Source organism: Diuraphis noxia, unplaced genomic scaffold (genome assembly GCF_037042655.1).
Source record: "Diuraphis noxia isolate RWA-SAM2 unplaced genomic scaffold, SU_Dnox_SAM2 contig0001, whole genome shotgun sequence".
Lineage (NCBI taxonomy): Eukaryota > Metazoa > Arthropoda > Insecta > Hemiptera > Aphididae > Diuraphis > Diuraphis noxia.
The window spans coordinates 67,773,570-67,788,160 of record NW_028301711.1 but is presented as its reverse complement, the minus strand read 5'-3'; the positions used below and the strand labels follow the sequence as shown (position 1 = coordinate 67,788,160).

The window sequence follows — 14,591 nt, the reverse complement described above, 5'->3', positions numbered from 1 at the left end:
CGATATTCGTTATAATATTCGCTAATAATAGTTCGCTCTCAACACGCGTGGATGCGGAATAATAATATTATTGCAAGTAGGGTTATAAAAACCTAACATATTTACCGCATTCACCGTTTCTTCACCCGAAGGCCGAAAACTACAAATCGTTTACACATACGTAAACTGCATCGCGTGTTCACTACATAAACGACATTCGATATTCGCTGTCAATACGCAGAATAATCATGTAAGTATATTAAAATGTATATACAATAGTTGTAGTTGATTACCATAATAATATAATATATCATCAATATATTAATAATATACCTTTATTTATTATGCATGAAATACAGTTTAGGTATATTACTATTATATTATATATAATCTCACTATTGTTGAACTGTATAGTATTGTATAGTATGTAATCATATGGATTACTAGTATAATTTAATATTATAGTTTATTTATGATTTAAATACTATTTTTTTATAAGTATTTATTTAATCTCGTAAGGTAGGTAACTGTAATTCTTTGTTACACAATATACTTAACACAATATAATTATGTATAAATTGACTGAAATTTAGAAATCATATTTTTGTTCTAAAATAAAAATTAAGTTATAATATTGGTTAAATATATATTATAGAAAAAAAAATTGTTAAACAATAAGCTTAAACAAATAACTACATTAGAATACTTAGTTCAATTTTATAATTTACAATTAATTAGGTACCTAAATTAAGTTTTATTTTTAAGAAGTTACTGATGCTGTTGTATTTAATATTCTATGATTGTATTTCAAGTAATAAGTAACCAAAATATGATTTTATTATCAATTAAAAGCAACATTTTTAAAGAAGAGGAATATTAATTATTTTCATAATACCTACCTGTGGTTAATTTACTTGAGATATCTTATATTACCCTAGCAATACTAATACCTTTATAATGTTGTATATATATTAGATGGAGTATTTTATAATAATTTAAATGAAAAAGTGTATAAAAATAAATAAATGTGTCTTATTACCTACAAAAATACAATTTTAAAATTTTATTTAATAACTTTAAAATATAAACTTAACTCTTAAGTATTAAAATAATATTATTCTACAACTAGAAGATATAGTTGAAGGGGTTAGAGGATGAAGGTGTTAACTCACAATTTTGAAATTATTCAGGAGGACAGTTTTAGTGGTTTAGTTATATAAACGTTTGGAACTTTTTAACTATTCAAATGCTAAGAAATTTTTGAAAACAAAAATTATGTATTTTAAAGTCATAAACAATGCTCTGAAATTGTATACATTTAATTATAAATTGTATCTGTTAATAAAATAATAGGAGATTAATACAATAACACCTTAATCCACAAAACAAGGATGACATATTGTATAAATAACACCTTTATCAATTTGGTATCTCCATAAATAAAAATTATTTTGTTCTAATATTTGTATAGTCTATGTAATACGTCATGATGCATCATTTTATGTAATAAAAACGATTTTGAAAAAAGTGTTAGTTAACACCTTCATCCACTAACTCCTTCAGTTATTTAAATTTTTTATGATATACTTGACTACTTGATAGTTACTACAATATATAAATATATAGCTATGTAAATGTGTACGAGCTACATTTGGTACCTATCACATTAATAGTTCATAATTATTATGAAATCATAAATTAATTTTAAAAATTGTTATTTTAATATTTTATAGAAGTTACATATGATGGAAGGCCTAAATAAAAAATTAAAGCTCAAAGTTAGCAAAAGTTCTAAGTATAGGGTTAGAAAAAAAACCACTGCCATGATATATGCTAGTTCTGAAAGTGAGACCGATTTAAATCAGCCCATATTAAAACAAAATTTTTCTGGAATAACGCCTCTTGGTCATTTGAATGATTTAGTATCTGGCCAACTGAATTTGAACAATTGTTATAATGATAACCACATGTCTCTTGAAACTGCAGAAATTGAAGATACCCCATTAGAGGTTTTTACAGATGGTGGTGAATGCTATTCAACAACTTCTGAATATGAAAATCCATCTATTGATAGTGAAGATTTATGTTCTGAACTAGCAAAATGGGCTTTATTATTTAATATTTCAAAAGTAGCAGTTAGTGACTTACTTAAAAGATTAAAATTATTACTGAATTTGAAGGAACTTCCACAAGATGCTCGTACATTACTAAAAACACCAAAAATTACTCAAGTAAGAGCAATGGAAGATGGACATTATTATTATTTTGGAATAGAAAATTCAATCAAGATGTTAGATGAAGAATGTGTAGGCCAATTGCCATCAGAATTGTTGTTAGTGGTTGGCATAGATGGAATATCTGTTACAAAAAATCCACCTAGTCATCTTTGGCCAATTATGGGTTATTATTCTAATTTAAGTTTTAAAAAACCAGTTGTATTTTTGATTGGTTTATATTTTGGAAAAAAAAAACCAAATGACCCAAATAATTGTTTAAAAGAGTTTGTTGATGAATTCAAATCGATGAAACAAACAATTATAAAATATAATAATAAAGAAGTTACAGTTAAATTACATGCTGTTATCTGTGATGCCCCGGCAAAGTCTTTTGTATTGAATTGTCGTGGTCATACTGGGAGATATTCTTGTGTCCGCTGTACAACTTCTGGAGAACGAGCTCAAAATACATCATGTTTTCCAGAGTTAGACGCACCTCTGCGAACTCATAACAGGTTTATTAATTACCAATATGAAGGTTTTCACAATGGTACTACAATACTAGCTGAGGTTCCTGATTTTGATGTTATATTATCTGTGCCTTACGATTATATGCATTTAGTTTGCATTGGTGTAGTCAAAAAAGTTTTATCATTCTGGATCTCAGTAAAACATAGACATAATTTACCACCAAAGTCAATTGCTGTCCTTGATAATAATCTCACCTCACTAGCTCACCACATTCCTGTTGAATTTCAAAGAAAACCTTCAGAATATTCAAGAACACATCCATTGAAAGACTTAAACAGATGGAAAGCTACAGAGTTGCGTCATTGTTTGTTGTACACTGGAATAGTTTTGTTTAAAAATGACATAATAGATCCTCATATTTATAATCACTTTCTTGTTTTATCAATAGCAATGAGAATTTTATTATCAAGTAAATCAAATCAAGAATATTTATATTATGCACAAGATCTTCTAAAGTATTTTGTTGAAACTTTCAAAAACATTTATGGTGCTAATTATATATCGCATAATGTACATGCTTTAGTACACCTAGCACAAGATGCATTAAAATATGGACCACTTGACTCTATATCAGCATTTCCATTTGAAAATCATATGCAGGTTTTAAAAAGAGATGTGAAAACAGGAAATAAACCCCTACAGCAAATTATTCGAAGAAATGCGGAACGATCATTTTTCAAAATGAATATGTCACAAAACAATTCACAAAAAGAAGTTGGTCCAATTGAATGTAGATATGACAATAGTAAACCAAGAGCATTGTTGTCAAACACTTGTAATCCACAATATAATGGATGGCAATTTAAACATTTTACCATAAAATTAGACAAGGCCAATAATTGTGTGAAAACAAGTGATGGACAGGTAGTAATAGTTGAAAATTTTGCTACTTTAACTTCTAATAAACCGCAAGTTGTAGTAATTGGACGTAGTTATGTTAGAAAAGAAGAATTTTTTGACAATCCTTGCAAGTCTTTCCAATTCCCATCGTCTTTAGGAATCTACAAAGTTTCTGAGCTAGGACCACTTATTAGTTGGGAAGAAAGCGATATTGTTGAAAAACTTGTTTGTTTGCCTTTTGATGAAGTACATAATATTGTAATACCATTTCTTCATCAATAAAGTTATTAAAAACAAATTACCTATAATATAATATTTTTATTATTTATTTATTTTCATTTAAATAATTTTATGGCATACATACATGTATATTAATACAATTATAATTATATACTAACTAAAAATATAAAATTAAAACACATTACCTACACCTAATGCTTTTATTAGTCTTGCTCTTGTACAGTGGTCATGTTTGCATTATCTATACAACAATACAATGTTCATCTTATAGTGTTTTTGATATTTTAATAAGAGTAAGTATTCATAATAGATATTTTGCTTTTTGAACTAAAGAAATAGAAGTAAAATTACACTTACTGTCATTATTAATAACAGTGACCTAGGTACTGTATTTATATTAAATTCATTACAACTTTTTGAATATTAGAATAAGAATATTAATAATAATATTTTTGGAAATTGTACTTGTTAATTCCCACCTATTTAACAAACATCATGTTGGTTTAATATTTAAAATATACAAAAAATAATAATAACTATACATAATATATTTCTTTGGTTGTTTAGGTCATGGTTAATTGTAGAATTTTCTGAATGCAACAGTATACAACATGTTCCATATAACTGGTACAAGTCATATACTCAAGACGGATCGACTATTGAAGCTCCTGGAAAATGTTGGTTTCCACATTCCAAAACTGATCTTAAATTACCCCAAAAAGGATTTTCATTTTTTAAAAACCAACAAATTGATAAAATGATAAAGGAAGCGTTTGAACCAAACACTATAGATGGTATTTGGCATGATTCAATGAAAATTGCTGGACCATTTGGTAAAGAAAATAAATAAATGTTTATAGTTTCTATGTTTAATTACATCTTATTTATCATACAACTTTTGTTATTTAATCTGTAAAAGCGTATATTTATTTTTAGATAGTGTACTAATTGCCAGAAACGTTGCTAAAGCATGGTCTGGGAGCGATGATAGCGATAGTGATACCCGTGTGCATGATTCATATAACCATAAGAATCGCTGTAGAAAGGCACCGAAACGTTTCTCACCTGATATTGATACTGCGCTAAAAAATAAAGTGTTAAAAAGTACAACAAATCAACAGTCAATATTACCTATAAATAATATAACATTACCAATACCACCAAAGATAAGTTTTTCTGAACCAAGTCAAATTGCATCAACTGTAAGTACCATTATATACTTAATACTTAGTAATTATTTCTTTTTTGTTATTTAATTTCCTGTTGATAATGATTTGAAAATGTTTTATAAATTATACAATTAACTTTTTAGAGTAATGTATTAAGGCCGTTTAAAATAAACACAAATGAAAATATGGATTGCAACTCAACATCTGCAGATTTACCAAATACAAGCTGTACAGAGAAGATTGAGAATATTGCAAATGTAGTTGATTATCAAGGACAAGATACATTAACACTAAATATGGTAAAATAATAGCACTACTTAAAATATATCTTACGATTTTAAAACTATTTAATAGTTCACACAGGACATCGTTAATAAAAATTTAAGTGAAACTTCTAACAATGATGGTTCACAATTGCATTCGACAGTCACAGAAAGTGTGTTTAATAATACCCCTGCTAATCTACATGCAACTAATGAAGTTGCTGACAAAGTTGTATCTAATTCATTAGTAAGTAACTAAAATCAATATAATTGTTAAATTTGATGAAAAAAATATATATTTATTAATTATAAATATTTTTTTAGATAGTTGATTTTTGTAAAGATATAGACAATGATGACAGTTACGTGATCGATGATGAGAATGATGACAATTACTACAGTTATAACATTGACATAAACACTGTAATATTAGTAGTTGATATTTGTGATAATTAGTATAAAGTATAAATATTATTTTTTTAATATTTTAGTTTGAACCTGCAGAAAAATCAAATCATGTTGAAAATGTAAATGAAGATAACAATCATTTAGCACTTACTGCAATGGAAAACAATGCAGGTAAATCACTAAAATAAATACCAAAAACGTTAAATTTTAATTTATAATATTTTTTTCAGATGTTGTTCCGACCAGTTCCAATATGAATTGTTGCTGTAAACAAATAGATAAGTTGAAAGCTAGTATAATGAAAAGAGAAAACTACATCCTAACTCAATTTACATTATTCAACACACAACAAACAAAAGCAATTTAGATAAAAAATTAAATACATTGCTTAACCATTCTCGATCTGCTATACCTCTCCCAAGTTTACCAACACCTTTTATGGATTTTTTACCATTGAAATCTATGGAGAACTTAGATTTGGTAGAGCAAATTTTAAAACCACAAACTGAAAATTCAAACTTTAACGGTCATGCTGAAGAACTAGTAAATTCTATTATACATTTTATAATATAAAATATATTCTAATATGCTTTACATGTTTTTCAGAAAAATTATTTGGTTCTGCGAACTGGATCTAATCTGTCATTGAGTGCCGCGGTTTCAAATTGTTTTGATTTATGTTTTACCAGACATGTGGCGTCAAATTTCAGTTTTCATGGAAAAACAAAAAGGTCATTCAAAATATTACACTTGTACAAAGTAATGAATGGTATGTATATTCATGTATATTTATAATGAATATCTAATGCTTACAATATTATACAGTTATTATAATAGTCTTATATATAAATAATTTTTGAAAATATCTTATGTCTAGAATCTTTAGCTGGACGAATAAAAACAAAAGAAGACGTTTCTGCAGCCATTCAGGTCATCAATAATATTTTGAAACATTCTAAACCACTGATTTTTGATTAATTTTTATTTTATTCATATGTATGATTACAAAATGTAATAAATAATAATAAAAATATAATTTTTCTTATATGCCTATATATTATTAAATTGTATTAAAATATTAATTTATGTACAATACCCGTGTGTGAGCCAGATATTTGTATAGGGAAGTTTTTTAATTTTATATTTAAACGCTATACCCGAGAGAGGGGGCTTAACATATATATTTTCTGTGAAAATGTAGAATCATACAATAATACATTTTATCAAAAGATATAGAAAATCATTAAATTATCCAACATGTTGTAAGCATATAGTATATATATATCTTAATTAAATACATTCAAGTGGGGTTGTCACAACGTAGTGGATTAAACTATAAACAATGTAGTAAAGATTACTTAAAACATGTTGTGCTCAATTACACATCTAGAACACCTCTCAAAATTATAGTAAACTGTTTTAAAATTGTAATATTAAAAATAAAAATCTAAAGTTTTCAATTCAAGTTATTATTAATTATAATCTAATTTAAATATTATGTACTTTAGAATAAAATAAGGGCACCCGCAGAGAGGGGCCAATGGGTGCCTTTACAGCCGCTGGGATTTTTTTAATGAACAAAAAAATCAATGTATAATAATGTAAATATGTATTTATAAGATTTTTAAAATAAAGAAAATTTTATCTGTATAATTTTTTTTAAACTAAATTAATTTATAAACAGTACATTTGTATAATACACATGTATACGTATCATATTACCTAAACACCCTGCATAAGCCTAAAAACAATTGTTATTTCTTCATCAGACATTTATAAATTATAATAATGTAATATTTTTATTTGAACATAAGTAATAACAAATTATAATATATAATAATTAATAATACATAGCAAATAATAGTTAATAAAAACAACTTCAATATTATGTCATTTTTTGACTTGACACTATTTGAAAATAATTATTTTTTATAAATCAAATTTTGATCTAAAACATAACAACATTTGAAATGTATCATCACTAGACTAAACTTTTAGGCTAGAGTCATACAAAGAATTCCAACGAGTTACTACAGGAATAGGAAATTTACAGCCACACTTTTCTAAAATTTTGTCTGAAGCAACTGTGCTTCTACTAATGAGTGTCCAAAAACTAAACAATTTTTTGAATGTTGATTCAGATATTTTAATGTAACTTGCATCTTTAATTTTCTTTATTTCAGTTGTTGATATTAAATTTAGAGTATGTGCACAACACCTCATATGTGGAGGTAAACAAAATGAATCATCTATATTTTGATCCTCAGAATTGGTAAATATTTGACCAATATCTACCACAGTTATATTTTCAGTTTCCACATCTGAATCCTCATATGGTGAACTGTCTTCGGTTAAATCACCTATGCTTAAAGTAGTTGACTGAGTTGATTTTACGCGTGTTGAAAAAGTTCTAAAAGCTTTTGCAAAATTACTTGCATTATCTGTAACTGTATGACTTATTTTTGAGTAATGAATATTATATTCTTGTGTCATACATGTCATTGTTTCAGTGATATTTAAGTAAGTATGACTTCCGATTATTCGCTTACAGCCCAAAACAAATGATTTTCTTTCATAAGTTATAGGATCAATAAAGTGACAAGTCATCCCTGAAAAATTATAAAATATTACTATTTAAAAAATATTTCAAACATAAAAATGATTTTTACTAAACTAACTATTTTTAAAGTGATAAACTACTCATTTTCAAAATAGTTTCTTTGTTTTAACATACCACTTTTAAATGAAATTCTGGTACATAAATGTGATTATTAAAGTATATATTTTTTGAATATTTGGAATATATAAATTTCTATATTCTATATTTATGTACTACAGTTATGAACTTAGGTGTGATGTGTTAAAAATATTATATTATTATCTTATTGGTATAAATAAATCAGTATGGTAAAAATTGTTTTAAATTGTATTTAGTGGGTTTTTAAAATATCTTTAATGATAGAATAAACTAATTAAAAACATGAAACTAGAAAAACTTAAAGTTAGTGTTATAATTATTAGTAAGGACTTATGATGTTAATATGTATGAAAAAAATATAGAAATATTGACATAAATTATTCAATAAATATAGAAAATATTTTATTTATAAATAGTATAGGTATACCTTAGCCTAATAAAAGTTTGATAATTAATAACAATAATTTAAATCATACCTAGATAACTTTTATTATTGCCACTCCATATGTCTGCTGTTGTACAAATGAATTTTGATTTTTGAATCAAATCTGATAACATAGAAACATATGAATTGTAACTATTTTTCAAAAGTTGCAATATTTGTTTTCTATTTGGAATAATGGATTCGTCGTTTGAATGAGTGAGTCCCAAAATGAGTTTTTTAAAACTACGTTTTTCGACAGTCACAAATGGTCGCATTTCACATACAATATATTCAAATACAAGATCATTTACCTGTTAAAATATATATTTTGACAAGAACAATTGATTATAAATATTATAAATAATTATTAACTATCCAAACATCTACATTATAATTATAAATTCCAATTAATTTTTAATAATCAATCTATAACTATAGACTAACAAATTATAATATAGTAAAAGAACCTATTTCACAAAATGTTTTGTTATAATATATTTATCATTTGTTCACATTAATTTTTGATCTTTTGTGATTAGTTTTAAATAAAATGTTTAAACACAATTAAACATACCTAATATATTTTAGTGAATAAAAAAAATAAAAATATATTGGATAAGTACATAATAATCCTTATAATAATGTAAATACTTTAATTGATTGAAATATAGAATGTACATTTTCAACTACAAATCACGTTATATATAATGTTTATAATATACGTTTGATATATTAAAACATATATAGTTCCCTAATTATACATAGGTTCTTGGATTATATTATTACAGTAATACAAATCATACCTATATTATTAATCAAAATACAAGCTGATACCTAATTAAAACGTAGGGGTGCAGGTATAATAATTATAGTAGGTACCTAGATTATGCACATTATTATTGAATGTTAAGAATTATTTTAATATTATAGTATTTTAGACCTTAATAGTCTCATAGGTAATCATAATAAACAGAGTTCATTTGTAAGAACATACCTAGCTAAGAATATCTTAATAAAATATTATATTATAGGTACCTCTTGTTTTGAACAAATTTTGTTTGGTCCTGAATGGAACAATTTTGTTTGTTTTAAAATGTCTTTTTTTTGAATTACCAGACATCTTCAAGATTTTGTACTCCTTTACTTGACTCATTGTACTTGAATGTAATAACTAAAAAGAAAAATTATGCGAATTAAAAAACCATAGGTAATTAATATTTTGTAAGCTCTAAATTATATATGTAGTATAAATCAACATATTTGAATGTTTTTATCTTAGCTTTTTATACTACAACCATATACCCACTACTAGCTTATAGAAAAATTTTAAGTTAAAGTTGCTGCATAAAATCACAAACCAATATTTAAAAATATAAAATAAAAATGTAACTTTTAACAAGTGGAGCAATCGCCAATCGCCATTTGCCATACACAATATACCTACTTCTCTTTAAAAAATGGTAGGTGAGTTGTTAGTGTCGTCACTAGTCACGGCAAAATTATTAATATTATATTAGATTTAAGTTTACTCTAAGGATTTGACAATATTTACTTATGGAAATAATTATTAATTTAAAAAAAAATAGATAATTTATTGTATATCTTTATTTTATGTATTGGGTTTTAAATTTAAATATATAACTTATACTGAAATGTGGGGTATGAGGTTGGTTTAACCCTACCTATTGTAAACTAGTATTAAGTATTAGGTAATTTACTAAAATAACGATTTTAAGAACAAAATTAATGTAAATGGTAGTAAAAGTAAAAATTAATTTAATTTATAGAATTTAATTTCAGAATTACAGTGAAAAACCACAGTTAACAGAGCTTTTTTATAAGAAAAATAAAATTATAAATCGGCAAAACAGTATTTCTAAAAAAGTAGGTAGGCGAGAAGAATTTTTTTTTTTTTGTATTAAATATGAGGTACCTAATACCTACCTATGTCCTAAATTATTTCATACCCATCTCTTCAAAATTGTCAATTGAAAAATATATATTAATATGGTTTGAAAAACAAATATGAATAACTACTAGGTAGCAGGGACTTGTAGGGTATTCTTCTTAGAAATGTATGTACCTACCTAAAACATTGACTTTTCACTTAGTCCCTTATGTATGACAAATAATACTTACTTTAGAGTGACTTAATAAGTTTCCAGTAGAGTTGTTATAAGCAATAATTTTCTTCGAGCACATTTGACAAGTAACAAATATTTTTGTTCCTTCGACAGACATGATTTTGTAATATTTGCCATCTAGCAAGTAATTTTGTACTTTATTTTCGGTAGATTCCATTTCACTTGATTGAAACGACCCAGCGACATTATCTCCATTGTCTATTTCAGATTTATACATAATATGGTTATTCTTATTATCATATTTCTGTTGTGCCGTACGTTGTGCGGCATGCCGGCATGAAGTTACTTATCCGGTTATCGGCTTATCGCACTGCACGCCAGTTATACGCGTTACACGAAAGCAAACTCATTTTAGTTATATTTATACAATATTATCATTTTAATATTTAGAATATAAAAACAAAAAATTAAAATCTCAAATTATAAATTTATTAATACAATTTTATTTCATTATTAATAATGCAATATTAATTACGTCGACATCGTTGGTTTTTCGCGAGCTGATTTATTTATTTATTCATTTTTAATTGTTAATTGTTTTTTGTTTATTCAAATAAAACTTAAAACCGGAACAAAAAAACAAAATTAGTTAGTAAAAGATTGTAAACAAGCTTTAAGATTTCTGTACATATTTCAAAATAAATACTACCTATTAATATTAAAATTATTTGAATTTAGCCCCCCCCCCAAAAAAAAAAACCTGGGTGCGCCCCTGATAAGTAGTATAGGTATTTAGGTAAGTAGGTAACCACCAAATTTTCTCATAAGTTCATAGGTATACTTAATGCTTTTAAGTTTTAAAACTTCATAATTTATAATTTCAACTACTTAAAATATAGTTAATAATATAGCCATATGTCTCCCAATAATATTTCTTTATTTATATAATATTAAATTGTCGTTATAAATCACTTAAGCCCCAGGAACAGTATAGAAAGCATGTACATAACTTTAAAATATTAGAATTATAGATCAATACTCGAGGTCTTGAGCACACTAAAAAACACATAAATAGAGCAAAATGGAACCAACAATGCCAGTAATGATATATGAATGGTATTAGAGGACGTCACACCCGTATGTGTTGTCTCCGTCTTAGAAATGTGTAACATCGCAAATTTTAAGCTCAGCAGATCACATTTAGCTTCGTTAGTTTAAATTTTAGAGTGCATTGCCCTATTATAAAAATTAAAGGCAGGATTATTATCTAGGGCATCTCATGGGCTCTTGATTATGTTTTAATTTTAAAGGGACTTATGAGTATTTTAATATTGTAAATTGTTTTTATACCTACTTTGAAATACTTATAACTTGCTTTAAAATAAAAATAGAATTAAAATCCCATGAGACGCCATAGAAAATAATGTTACCGTCAATTATTATAAGAGGTCAATTTACTCTAAATTTTAACCTAATAGAGTGGTCTAACGAAAATTGAAATAAACATGATCTGCTAAGCATAAAATTTGACATGTTACACACTTGTAAGACGGAGACAACACATGCAGCTATCTATACGGCTATACAATACTGTGATTTTCTATCTTTGTCTAACACACACGTGACTTCAGATTTTAAGCTTTCTCTTTGTTAAACATACCGGTTGTTCTAATAAATCGATAGAAATTCTAAAATCAGATTTGATTAGGTACTTAAGATCGACTTTCCCACATTTTTATACTACCCAATAAATTCTTAAGAACATTTTATTCAAAAATAGTAATTTCATATTTCAATTTTTTGAGAAATTAAGATCAAAAAATTAGGTGTAAGTCAACCTGAAATAGAGTTGACGATAAATTCAAATCTGTTTTAAGTATTCTTATCTCGCTTATCTCGCTAACTAAATCAATCGCTTGTCTAAGTATTCTTCTTTCTAAATCCTATGTCTCACATGTGTTGGACAAAGTAAGAAAATCACAGTATCGAATCCCCTTAATTATATAAATTGTAAATGCTTTTACTATGAGTCTATGACCTATTTATGTTAAGATTTTAATAATTATGATAAATACCAGCTAATATAGGACATATTGTACATTTATATGGGAATTTTTTTTGCAGATAAAATCAATAACGTACGAATGTTGACAACACCTACATTTAAAACAGTATATAAGCTTTTTCACGTAAATATTGTTGACTTCAGCTCCTACTACTTCCAAGCTCTGGTCATAGTTTAAAACTACACCAACTACAAAAACTATGATTAGTGCTCTACCAATACTGTAGTCTGCAAAATAAATTTACATTATGATATAGCCAAACAACGATGTTTATTTAATATCTTCTGAAACTATCTATTGATATTATATAATACAATATATTTTTTGGAATATATATATTAGTAAATTTAAAGTTTTAACTTATTACTCCAAGTTCTAAAAAGTCACTCTCTTGGTATAATACCAATAATTGTACCGCACTACCTACTGTAGGTATAATGATAATGTACTATATTATACTGGTATTTCATCTTATATAGTAAAATACTGTGGTTTTAATGACCATTTATTTGGAAGATTTTTTCATTTATCGTCCTCCTCTTCAGTCATATTGAATTGCTTTAGAATTCGACCCTTCTATTTGTTCTGTGTGGCTGTGTGAACACTGTATCCGGTCAAATACCTACCCACCTACCTAACAACAACCCAGTTACCTGTGGAATCCAAGGGTCATTCATTGTTCTTTTGTACGGCCACGTACAGACCACATTTCGAAATTTCATTACCTATCTACCTACCTATTTAAGAAATATTTGTTGAAGATGTGTAAAAAAAAAGTGCTATAGAATATTCAACACAATAGTTGTACAAAATTAACAGGTTTTGATTTATGGTTCGACTGTTCGAGTTTCTCTTTTTGGCTTATAAATTCCTTTTATTCCGCTGTTATGATGTATAATATGTGCAACGAACTGAATCAATGACATTTCAAAAAAAATATATATATATAATATAAAACCAAAGCAAGGAAATCCCTTTAAATGTTATTTTAGAAGTAAAATAGTATTTCGTATAGTGTTATTAGCAGGCCTCGTGACTATGCATTTGCATATTATAAATCTTGCTAAATCGCATTTAATGCAAAGATATCCAATTCAAAATACCGTGGTTAAGTATGTGAAGTTTTATTTTGCGTATTTTTGCCTATTTAGAAATTTTTTAACTACCTATTTGGCTTATTTATGCGTTTTTCTATTTCACTGTGCTAATTAGTGTATTTTTACCAACATTTGATGAAATTGCAATGGTTTATATTTTCCACTTTATAAAATAAATGAGAATTTTCGCAACATAAAATTATTAAAAATAAAACGTAACCCACATTAAGCAATCGTGGGAAACAAGTTATATAAAATATAATACGAGTATATAATTATTAGATTATTAATGGATTTTTTTTACATTAGTTTTTTAAATTAAATTAATTATACAAATAGAATATAAATTTTACAAATATGAATGGACATTTTTTTAATAATTATTTAATGCATAGTTTTAGACTTTTAGTGCATATAAATGCATATTTCTGTACTTTTAAAGGCATATTTCAATATATATTTTGCCAGTTTTTAGTGTAAGAGTGCAAACTTATTTTGGCATTTTTTAGGGAATGAACTTTCTAGCACTGGTTATAAGGAATAAACATTTAACTAATAACATAAATTCTAAATTTT

At 26.0% G+C, this 14,591-nt stretch overlaps 2 pseudogenes across 1 annotated transcript; one reads left to right on the top strand and one right to left on the bottom strand.

Moving 5' to 3' along the window:
- The window catches only part of LOC149061434 (uncharacterized), a 116,441-nt pseudogene that overhangs the window by 66,297 nt on the left and 35,553 nt on the right, over nt 1–14,591 (bottom strand).
- LOC149061436 (uncharacterized) lies at nt 4,396–6,654 on the top strand (annotated as a pseudogene). Its single transcript, XR_016189660.1, has 9 exons — nt 4,396–4,639; nt 4,743–5,008; nt 5,119–5,274; nt 5,330–5,485; nt 5,563–5,661; nt 5,730–5,817; nt 5,877–6,189; nt 6,253–6,415; nt 6,524–6,654. The product of XR_016189660.1 is annotated as an uncharacterized LOC149061436 (transcript).